The following is an 11,161-nucleotide window of genomic DNA, read 5'->3' as shown; positions in this document are numbered from 1 at the left end:
CAACGCAGCACACAAAGAAACAAAAAAAGAAGAAAAGAAAATAGCAAATGACAGATGTTTTTCTTTCTTTTTTTATTATTCTGTTTTTTTTTTCGATATATAGATCGATTGCAAAAGAAAAAGGGGGGATGAATGTAAGAAAGCAGAGAGATTGAATGTAAAAAGAAAGCATTCAAAGAAATCAAAAACACGAATATTTTATCAAAAATTTCTGAAAAGCAACAAAAAAACAGTTTCTAAAGGTGATTTCTTTCGAGTTTTTTTTTCTTTTCTGGTATATCGTCGTTTCATATATATTATTATTAATAATAATAAATAGCAGAGAAAATAAAGAGAAGGAAAAGGAGGTTTTTACCTTCGCGAAGTTGCGCCGTCGGAGCCCTGTCAATTCCGTCCGAAGTGGAGTTGGATGGGGTTCGGGTTGTGCAGCGGCAGAGAGAAAAGGAGGTCTTTTTCTGTTTGTTTTAGAATGGCTTAGGGTTTAATTTTTTAGGGTTTGTGGGGACTTTTATATAGGGGTGAAACGACACTGTTTAGTGCCCGTTTCAATGGCTCTAAAACGGTGCTGCATTGATCCATGACCCGATGACCCGATCTGATTGCGGCTTGACCCGCGCGTTTTGGTAAGGGAGGGTTATTTGCGCTCCAAGTCCTCCATGTTTGTGTTTGGTTTCAATCTAGTTTGTGCGGCTTCCTTAAATTGGGCTACATAATTTGTTGCTGACTCCGTTTCAGTCCATGCCGCAACGCAGCGTTTTAGAGGGCAAGGATATTTTCCGCTTTACTCCCTCCTTATTCCTCGCGCGCCCGATTCGGCCTCCTCTTCCTTTTATTTATTTCAGATTTACCCCTAAATTTCTGTTTTAATTCCAAATCAGCCCATTGTTTTATTAATTAGTTTAATATTAATTTATTATTATTTGTTATTTTTATTGACATTATTGTTATATTTGGTTACATTTTCGGTTACTTATTGTTTTTACATATATATATATATTACTTTATTATGCACTATTATTCCTAAATTCTTTTATTTTATTATTATTATATATTATTATTTTAACTTTGTGATGAATCATTTTTATTAATCCAATATAACATATTTTAATAACTTTTATTTTATAATATACTTTTCAAAGCCATTTTATATATTTCATCTTTAAAGATTTATATGATAATATCCTATTTAATATTTTTATGTATACAACTTATATTAAATTATTTTTGTTATTCATATGTATGTATACTATTGATTTCAAATTATTTGTTTTCAACTATATTTTTGGTTTATTTCAAACTTTCATGTATATATATATTATTTTAAACTTATTTTAATATATAATTTCCTTCTTTCATGTTACTTTTCTTGTTATTTAAAAACTTGTTACGTTTTATTTAATTCGCTTGTTATTTTTTAAGATTAACCTTTTAATTCATTTTGCTTGCTAATATGGATGTTAGTATTTGCATAATGTAGGATATAAAATTGTTGCTCTTATGTATATAATATTGTTTATTCGCATATTGAATCTTTGTTGTTCATTAGCGTATGATTTAATTTACGAATCACATTTCACGTTGTACGTTATTATTTCATTGTTTTAAGACTACGTCTAATATCGTTTAAATATCAAAATTATTTCTTTCAAAAGTTTTCAAGATAACGCAAAGTTCGGTATTTGGAATCTTCGAAAGAATTGAGCCCTAACGTATTGGTTCCAATTTTCCTCGTCGAATCTAAATAATCGAGAATATCCCTTTTAATTAAAACATAAATAAAAAGCTCATTCTCGGGAATTCGACACGTTATGTCCTAACGCATTGGATATGACATGTTGTTTTCTCGAGATGAGGAATTTTCTAACAAATGAAAATGAAGGCAATATTCGATATTTAGGAATTTTGTGAAATCGAACCCTAACTTACTGGGTTTTGATTTTCTCATTTGACCCAAATAATCAGATATCCTTCTCAAAATGCATAGGCTTTAAAAGTCAAACTTAATTTTGAGGATTTGAAATGTTGCACTCTAACTTACTAAGTGTGACAATTTATTTCTTTGAAATAAGCGAGCCTTATCATCCAATTCAAGTTAAAAGAATCGTAATTTAAAATCTTTTCAAATTCTCGACACTAAGACATTAAACAATCAATTCGGTACCAATTTTGGGCGTTACGAGGGCGCTAACCCTTCCTCGTGCGTAACCGACTCCCGAACCCATTCTCTCAAAATTCGTAGACCTAAAAATCGTTTTCAAGGTGATCTGATCACACCTCTTTAAAAGGTCGGTGGCTACTCCCATTTTCATTTACAAAGTCGACAACTAAACTTTTTTGTTTTTCAAAAAAAAGGTGGTTTCGACACTTTATTTAAGGGTTTAGACGGATCCCATACATGAGAATTGATGTATTGTCTTGCCCAACAAACAGATATCTTGATGGTCTCTGTTAAACTTCATGTCAAACTTTGAAAAACGAATAGGTTTCTATTCGTCCAGACACGCCATGCTACTAACTCAAAAAGGGTAGGCCAGGGAATTTTAGCCCATGGCAGCGACTCATAGTGTTTTAAATTTTTCTCAACCCATTCAGTAATATTGCTTAAAAAGAATTGAGATTGCCAGTTAAGAGGGACAATGTTTAACCAAACTTCTCTAGCTGTTAGGCAGTCTCTGAGTGTGTGTAAGATGTCTTCTGTGCTATGTTGACAAACCGGGCAGAATGTGTTATGGCTGAGCCCTCTTCGTGTTCATTCTAAATTTGTGAGCAGCCGTTGTTTGTAAACTAACCATAGGAAGAATCGAATACGGTGAGGACCTTGATATTTCCAAATTTCCTTCCATCTATCATCTTAGGAATTTCATGAATTTTTTGTTAACACTTGGTATGTATTCTTGATTGAGAATTTCCCAATAGAGGCAGGTATCCATCTGATTTTATGGGGCCCTGCTAAGTGGTGTGGAGGAGTTGTGTCTATAATTTTTTGTATTATTTCTTCCGCTAGGTTTTCTCTAAATGCTTCTAGGTTCCAAACCCCTTATTCTGTTATCATGTCTTTAAGCATGTAGTCATTTATTGTTCTATTTGGATTTTGAACATGTTTGAGCAGCGGCCCAACTGTAGGAATCCAGTTGTCTTTCCAACAACAAATTTCCGTTCCAGCTCCAACCGACAAGCATAGATTTTCTTTTAATAGGGGCCAAATCTTCTCAATTGCTTTCCATAGTGCAGAACAGCTTCTTTTTCTTATAGTATTTAGAAGAGCTTCTTTCATTCCATACTTTGATCGTAGTACGTGCGTCCATAAGGCATTTTGGTTGGTGATGAGATTGATTCCTAGTTTTAACAAAAAATATTTATTTTGGTCTTGTAGATGCCTTAGACGGAGTCCACCGTAGGTACGAGGTTGACATATTGTCCCCCAATCAACAAGTGACAACTTTCTACCTCCCGTGTTGGATCCCCAAATGAATTGTCTTGCTAGGCATTCAATTTCATCACACACCCCTTTTGGAATTTTCATGGACTGCAAGAAATAATTAGGAATGGTTAATAGGACCGATTGTACAAGCGACTTGCCATGGATAACTACTTTGCGTCCCAATTGCATAATTTTGTCCAGACCTTTTCAACCATAAATTGCACTGTAGATTTAGAGATTCTTTCGTGGAGCAAAGGGATACCTATATTTTCCTAATTCTTGTACTTTCTGGTACCCCAAGATTCTACATATTCTATCACTTAAGTCGTCTGCTACACCTTTTGAAAAAAAAAATATTGGTTTTCTTTGTAGACACAATGTCCTGAAAAATTGCAGAACTGTTCAAGGATATTCTTTAGCAGCATGCCATGCTTGATATCCGCTTTTGAAAAAATCACCAAATCATCTGCAAAGAATAAGTGTGACAAGTTTGGTCTAACTCTGGATAGCTTAATAGGGAGCCAGTCTCTTGAAGCTATGGAAGTTTGAAAGCTATGCACTAACCATTCCATGCATAATACGAATAAATAAGGTGATAAAGGGCAACCTTGTCTTGCTCCTCTTGCAGACTTGAATTTTTTAGTGGGTACCCCATTCCATAAGACTTGCATGGTGGCCATTATAATGGCTGACATAATTACTTTTCGAAGGTAATCTGGTATTCCGGTAGCTTGGAGAGATTTGTCAATAAAGTCCCATTAGAATCTGTCATAAGCTTTTTCTAAATCAATTTTGATCGCCATCCATTTCTTATTTTTTTCGCGCATCGAGTGAGTGACCTTTTGGGTTATGATGATATTGTCTGAGATGTTTCTTTCGGCGATGTAACAGCTCGAATTTGGGGCTAGTCGGAACAATGGTTTCGGGACCACAAATTCGACAAGGAAAAATTTATTTTTATTATATTTTTATGGTCTAAAATTTCACAAAATAATTTTTTAAAAATTCCGTTCGAAAATTTCAACATTTGGGCACTAAATTTAGCCAAAAGGACTAAATTGTAAAAAATGCAAAAGTTGAGTTCTACATGTTAGAAGTGTCCAATTGTTATGAAATTTTAAATTAGAGGTCCTTAAATGGTAATTAGACCATTGGTTAAATTGTGGACAAAAATGGACATGAGATAAGTGAAATAGGAAATTTTTAATGTAGGGGCATTTTGGTAATTTGGTAATTAAAAAGTATTAAAAAGACAAAATAGGCCAAAAATCATCATCTTCAACCTCATGGCTGAAATTAGCAAGGGGGAGCCATGGTTAGGGTTTTCAAGCTTCCAAGCTCGATTGTAAGTCCGTTCTAACCCCGTTTTTAATGTTCTTTACGTTTTTTGAGTCCTGGTAACTTGATTTAGCTTATTCTAGCAATAATTTAACCTAGGGTTTATATTTGGAAAAATACCCATAGGTGAAATGTGTTTATTTTTATGTTTTATGGTAGAATATGAAGCTAGAAATTATGTTAAACAACTTTTACTAAGCAATTTTAAGTGAAAACGAGTAAAACGACATAATCGGTAAAAATACCTAATATTCATAAGTAAGTGTTAGAGTGGGAATTTGGTGTTGCCATAGAAGGGAAAAATGTCCAGCATGTCATAAAACATAAGAATAAGAGATGAAGTTTAATTTCCGAGCTTTGGGGCAAAAGTGTAAATATGCAAAAGTTTAGAGGCAAAATCGTAATTTTGCCAAAGTTCGAGTCAATGACTGTTTTGATGAATGTGAGTGTTAAATAAGTTAAATGTGTCATTATAAGTCAAGAAATACAAATAATTGACTTTGATTAGTGAAAAAGAAAAGTGAGAAATTCCTAGTTAAACCTTCGGAATAAACAGGGATACAAATGAAGTGACAGAAATGATCACATGTGTGGCATGGACTGTGTGTAGGTCACTATGTGAAAGTGAAAGTGATGGTCACGTGTGTAGTATTATGTGCAGGCTACTATGCGTACCGGATAGCTTTGATCACGTGTGTAGTATTATGTGCAGGCTACTACGTGTATCGGATAGTGATGGTCACATGTTATAAGGTGGTTGCTATGTGATGATCCCATCGGATATCATTGATTACAAAGGGTGGTTGTTGTTTGCTGAATCCACCGTGTATCTGTTATTATTCCAAAGTGTTCATCGGAAAATTGACTAAGTGAAAATACATGAGATCATGTAACGATTAAGTGTAATTGAATAATGAATATTTGTGTGGAATTGAATTGAATATTTACTTGAAATTGGCAAAGTGAATTTTGAATTGAATAGTGATTGAAAGTGAAAAAGTGAAATTATGAAAAAGTAGAATTAGCAACAAAACTGTTTTGGACAGCAACAATCATGTGACTTTGAAAAATCACAAAAAATGGTGAAAATAGAATTAGAGAGTGAATAAGATATGAAATGAAATCCTAGTGAGTCTATTTTTACATAAAAGAAACAGATCAGGCAAAAGAGTTACATATTTTGAGATATTTGAATTTTAGTGAGATAGGGATGGATTGATTTCGGAATCCTCTGTTCTGATTTTGGAAAATCATTATAAATTGTAAAAAAAATAATTATGAGCTATAATTTATATGCTTAGAATTATTAATGAGTCTATTTTCAATAGAAATAAACGAGAACACCATTTGAATTCTGTACAATGATATAATTCATTTTTAGTGAAGAGTGGTCAGAATTGTCAGACTGCGTAACAGGGTAAACTTTGAAGAATAAACTGTACTATTTGGCTAAACCAAAAATTCTTAAAATTTTGTGGTAAGAGGATATGTGAGTCTAGTTTGAGGGAAAATTAATGGTTCTTAATTTGGATTTCTGTAACACCAGATAAAAATAATTTAGTGATACTGACTCGGATAGACAACTTTGAATATACATAAGGGTGAATAAAGAAACTATAGAAAATGTTATTTCTAAGAGTGTTAAGTACACTAAGGATGTGGAATGGAGAGGAGGAAAATTAAATATATATATGAATGATTTATGTATAATTGGTTATATGATCGATTATAATCAATAAGCGTGGGGAAATAGAAATGATGCTTACATTTGTATATTATTAATCATGGTTTAAGCTCATATTGGAAAATAAAGTTTCATAGTATGTATGTATGGTATATCTGGTATATGATTTGGTATGAAGTAAGGCCATGAATGGTATATGGATTAAATGCACTAGCTTGCGACTATGGTTGAGTGTAATGTTTATATCTTGTGTGATATGTATAGGAAACAAGAGTGGAAAGGAAATGAAATACTAAGTTCATGCTTGAAGTGTAAAATGACGCAAAAAGGGGACGTTAAGTTAAACGATAAATATGTATTAATATTGAACTTAATGAAATTGAACTGTACATGAATTAAATGGAAATTGCAAATGATTTGATTTGAATTAAATGAATTATTGTGGTATTGAAATGTATATTGGATTGAGAAATTGAATTGAATCGTGAACATGAGAATCATGAATTAAATGAAATGGAAATGAAGTATTGAATTGCATGAGTATGTATTGGGTCTCAGAAGCCCTATTTGTTACAAATATAGTATTTTGAAGTTATAACGTGAAGATTTATAAAAGCATGTTAAAAATTTGAAGAGTTTAAATTTGAATGAAATTTTATAACTCGGTTTAACATGTTTATAAGTGTATGTGTTCTGGTAATGCCTCGTACCCTATTCTTGTGTCAAATACGGGTAAGGGGTGTTACAGGCAATGAATCTTGCTTGTTCTTGTGAGATAATTTTAGGGAAAACTCTTTTAAACCTATTGGCTATTACTTTCATGACTAATTTGTAAAGTACATTAAAAAGACTTATTGGTCTAAATTGAGATATTTCTTCGGGCTTAGCAATCTTTGGGATTAGGAAAATTAGAATGTTGTTGAGTTCTTGGTTGATGGGTTATCCATTGAACACCTCTTTGACCCAATCACATACTGCTCCTCCTATGTTGTCCCATTGGTTTTGAAAGAAAAATGTGTGATAGCCATCGCTTCTGGGTGCTTTTAGAGGCACCATGTCAAAGAGTGCTAATTTGATTTCTTCATTCGTGACCTCTTTATCGAGAAAAATAGAGTCATTATGCTCTAGAGGAGGAAATTGGCTTGGAGGAAGCTCTCCCATTCTGCTTGGCATTTTGCCATATAATTTTTGGAAGTAATTAACAACTTTTTGTATGTCTTCTAAATCATATAGCCAGTCTTCGTTTGAGCTGCGGAGTGCGATTTTCCTTCTATGCATTGTTCGGCTATGAAAAGTTTTGTATTTCTATCTCCTAATTTAAGCCAATCGATCTGGATTTTTGCTTCCACAGTAATTCTTCATGGCTAAGAACATTCTCTAGTTCCTCTTTGATACTCATTTCTCTCTGGGAGTTCGAATAAGATTTTTCAAGTTTCATTTGTACCAAACTTAAAGCTTTTATTAGTTTTTGTTTACGAATCCCAATGTGCCCGTAAATATTTTTGTTCTAGTTTTTGAGAATAGTAGTGAGCTGATCTAAAGTGTTGTACATGTCTCCCCTGTAATGCCAGAAGTTCTTGACTATGTTGGGAAAATCTTGGTGTTGTGCCCATCCAGTGAAAAACCTGAATGGCCGTCCTTTAGGGAGTTTGAATTCTGGATTAGAGTTGACAAGCAACGACCTATGGTATGACTTGATTCAAGTGAGATGTGTTGCTAAACAATGTGGAAAAGATTGGCACCAAGCTAAATTGCCTATCGCTCGATTCAATCTTTCAAAGACTTCTCCTTGTTGCCAAGTAAAAGAGGGCTCTCGAAATCCTAAATCCTATAGATATTGGGATTTAATGAATTCTCTAAAGTGTGGCCATCTTTTTCCTATGGTTCTACCACCTTTTTTGTCTTCTTCAGAGAGAATAGCGTTAAAATCTCCTATAGCCATCCATGGGGTATTATCCGACGGTAGAGTTGTTTTAAAGCTTCCCATAAAATTTTCCACTTTGTACTGTTGGGGCTCCCATAGACGATAGGAATTAGGATAAGTTGCATTAGCCCCCATTATATGTTTTAACAAGAATAAACTGGGGATGGTTTTGGATTATTTCGAGTTGGATTGTTTCTCTCCAACTGATCCAAATTCTACTGGAAAAACCTCTTGCTTCAACTCGATGAGAATGATGAAAGCCTAATTTGGCGATTGTTTCATCCGACTTGCTACCACCACTTATTTTAGGTTCAAAAAGGCCTATAATGTCAGGTCTAAATTCGATATTATATTCTTTGAATATGCGAGGAAATTTAAGACTCGCGCATCCTTTACAATTCCAAACGAAAAGAGATAAATTGAGTTTAGAATTCATAATAAAATATTAGGAGAATAATACCTGGACCTATTGTTACTGCTGTGTGCTGTCCTTACTTCTTTCACGTCTAATTCCTTCCTCATTTGGTTCGTTGAGTAAACTTTGCTTAACCTGTTCTTGTAGCAATTCAACCATGTTAGTAATTGATTCTGTCAATGGGACTTTAGGAGATGTAACTTTGAAGGGGCTCCTTTTATCCCTAATAATTCTTTTGAGTTTTGGCCCTTCGTATTTCCATTCAGTTTTCCTCTAGTGGCCATTAGAGAAGCATTCATTCGGTTCCCCTTAGTATTTTTTAGTGCCAAGTGCTCTTCCTGGTTTTCCCCTATAGAACTGAAATCTTTAAACACCACTACTGAATGTTTTGTTGGATTTAGTACACCATTAGAATCGGAGACTGTGACCTTGAGCAGACTTTCGGCATTGTAGCAATGATTGGATTGTGGCTCAGAAATTTCTTGACTGTGTGCCATAATTTTTAGTCACGATCTGCCTCCCTTGCATCACAGCCTATGCTCTGGCCATCGTCACGCCCGTCACGCCCGTCACCAATTCAACTTCTGGTTACAATGTCGCTGAGGAAGATACTGTTTGTGTTCTTCCCTAGGCGCTGTCATCTGTTAGGTTAGTTTCTTTTCCTTTACTTGCGTTAGATTTAAGTTCCGTCGGCCCTGGTTGGCCTTGGTTTACGAGGGTAAAACCGATCTGATTTCCTTTAAGAAGTACATTGGGTCTTTTTTTCCTGGTTTATTTCTGTTTTCTTAGGCTTGTGTGACTTATTATCTCTTTACCAGGCCGTTGTTGGGTTTGGCCTATGGGGGAGGGTCCTCTTGTTGCATCTTTTGCTCTAACGCAGACCCCAACTCCTTTTGAGCCAAATTATTTTCCTTCATGGGCCTACTCTCTTGTGGACCTATTTCGTCACTTAGGGATTCTAAAGGCTGAAATCGAATGTTTTCTTGCGTCTTCTCTTTGCTGGCGCCGCTGGTGACCTTCCCTTCTATCGGTCAGCATCGATTCCATCTTTCAACGAGTATCTATGGCCCGTAGGCATCAGAGCTAGTCGTGGCATTACTTTTCCTTTGTTTAAGCCTAGTCCCCTAAGTTATTTTTTCCTTTGCGATGCTTTCGTTTATCACTTGTTGCTTTGTCGTCAGATTTGGAATAATATCCTGTGTATGTCTGTAGTGGCCGCAAGAAAAGCATACTGTGGGAAGGTATTCATATTCGGTTTTCTGCAATACTCCGTTAATTAAAACTTGAGATATAAGGGCTTTTCCAAGATTGACGTAAACCACCATTCTTGCGAATCTTCCCCAAACTCTATTATCGGTATTAAAGTCTAATTTTGCAACCCTTCCTATCATTCCCCCTATTTCCCAGAGTATTTTCCTCTTGTACAAATGTCCAGGCAGTCCTGGTAGTCGTATCCAGGCCATGACCATATTCGGGCAAGGCTGCGAAGGGATAAATTCAGTGCTCAAAGGTTGAACAGTTAGGTATTATCCATAGACTATCCAGGGCCCCTAATTTAAGTCTTTCTGAAAATCTTCAGGGATCTAGAACTTAGCCAGGTAATATCATTCTCTATATCCATTAGTCAGAACGGTTGGTTTGATCGCCATAGAGATTGAATCTTGTTTTGCAGAGTGGCGTATCCAATGTTCCTTCCTAAGAGTTTTATTACCACCGTATGTTTCATGTCTTTTATGAGTAATTGATTAACCTGGTAATATAAGTCAATTGCCGGAATACTGTTTACCGATGATCTCATGATATCTTCATCAAGTAGGTCTAAATCATCGCCATCATCAAGCTGTCTTTCCAGGATCTAGGTCTATCTAGGGACAATATAACTTTCACGGGAACATCTGCAACACCATCTTGAGTGTTGGCTTCTCTACTTATTGGTATTCAACTTTCGCTTCGATCGCTCTCTGTTTGCTCTGGTTCTTCAGGCTCTATCCAACAAGGGTTTATTAAATATTCATCAAATTAACTTTAAAACTCTTATTAAACACTAAAATTCTTTTTCATATCATATTTAATACTTAGTTTTTTCATTAATTTATTTATTATCACTTAAAAGTTAATGGCGGTTTGGGACATAGTTAACAAACAAAAAGGCTGCATTCTAAAGTTTTTGCTTACGCTAAAGTAAGTTTAATAGGCCAAATATTAAAGCCTAAAATTTCTAATCTTTCGATTTCCCTACTACCTTTTTCTTTCCCGCCATCATTCGCTCTGAAAATCTATTATTCTAAATAAAAATAAAAACTGAGGTTGAAACCAAAGATTTTTAAGACAGAAGAAATGACATGCAAATCGGCGGACCAAGACCTAAGCAATAAAATG

The sequence above is a fragment of the Gossypium raimondii genome, chromosome 8 (assembly GCF_025698545.1).
Source record: "Gossypium raimondii isolate GPD5lz chromosome 8, ASM2569854v1, whole genome shotgun sequence".
Lineage (NCBI taxonomy): Eukaryota > Viridiplantae > Streptophyta > Magnoliopsida > Malvales > Malvaceae > Gossypium > Gossypium raimondii.
The sequence above is the reverse complement of the archived record's forward strand: the minus strand, read 5'-3'. Positions refer to the sequence as shown.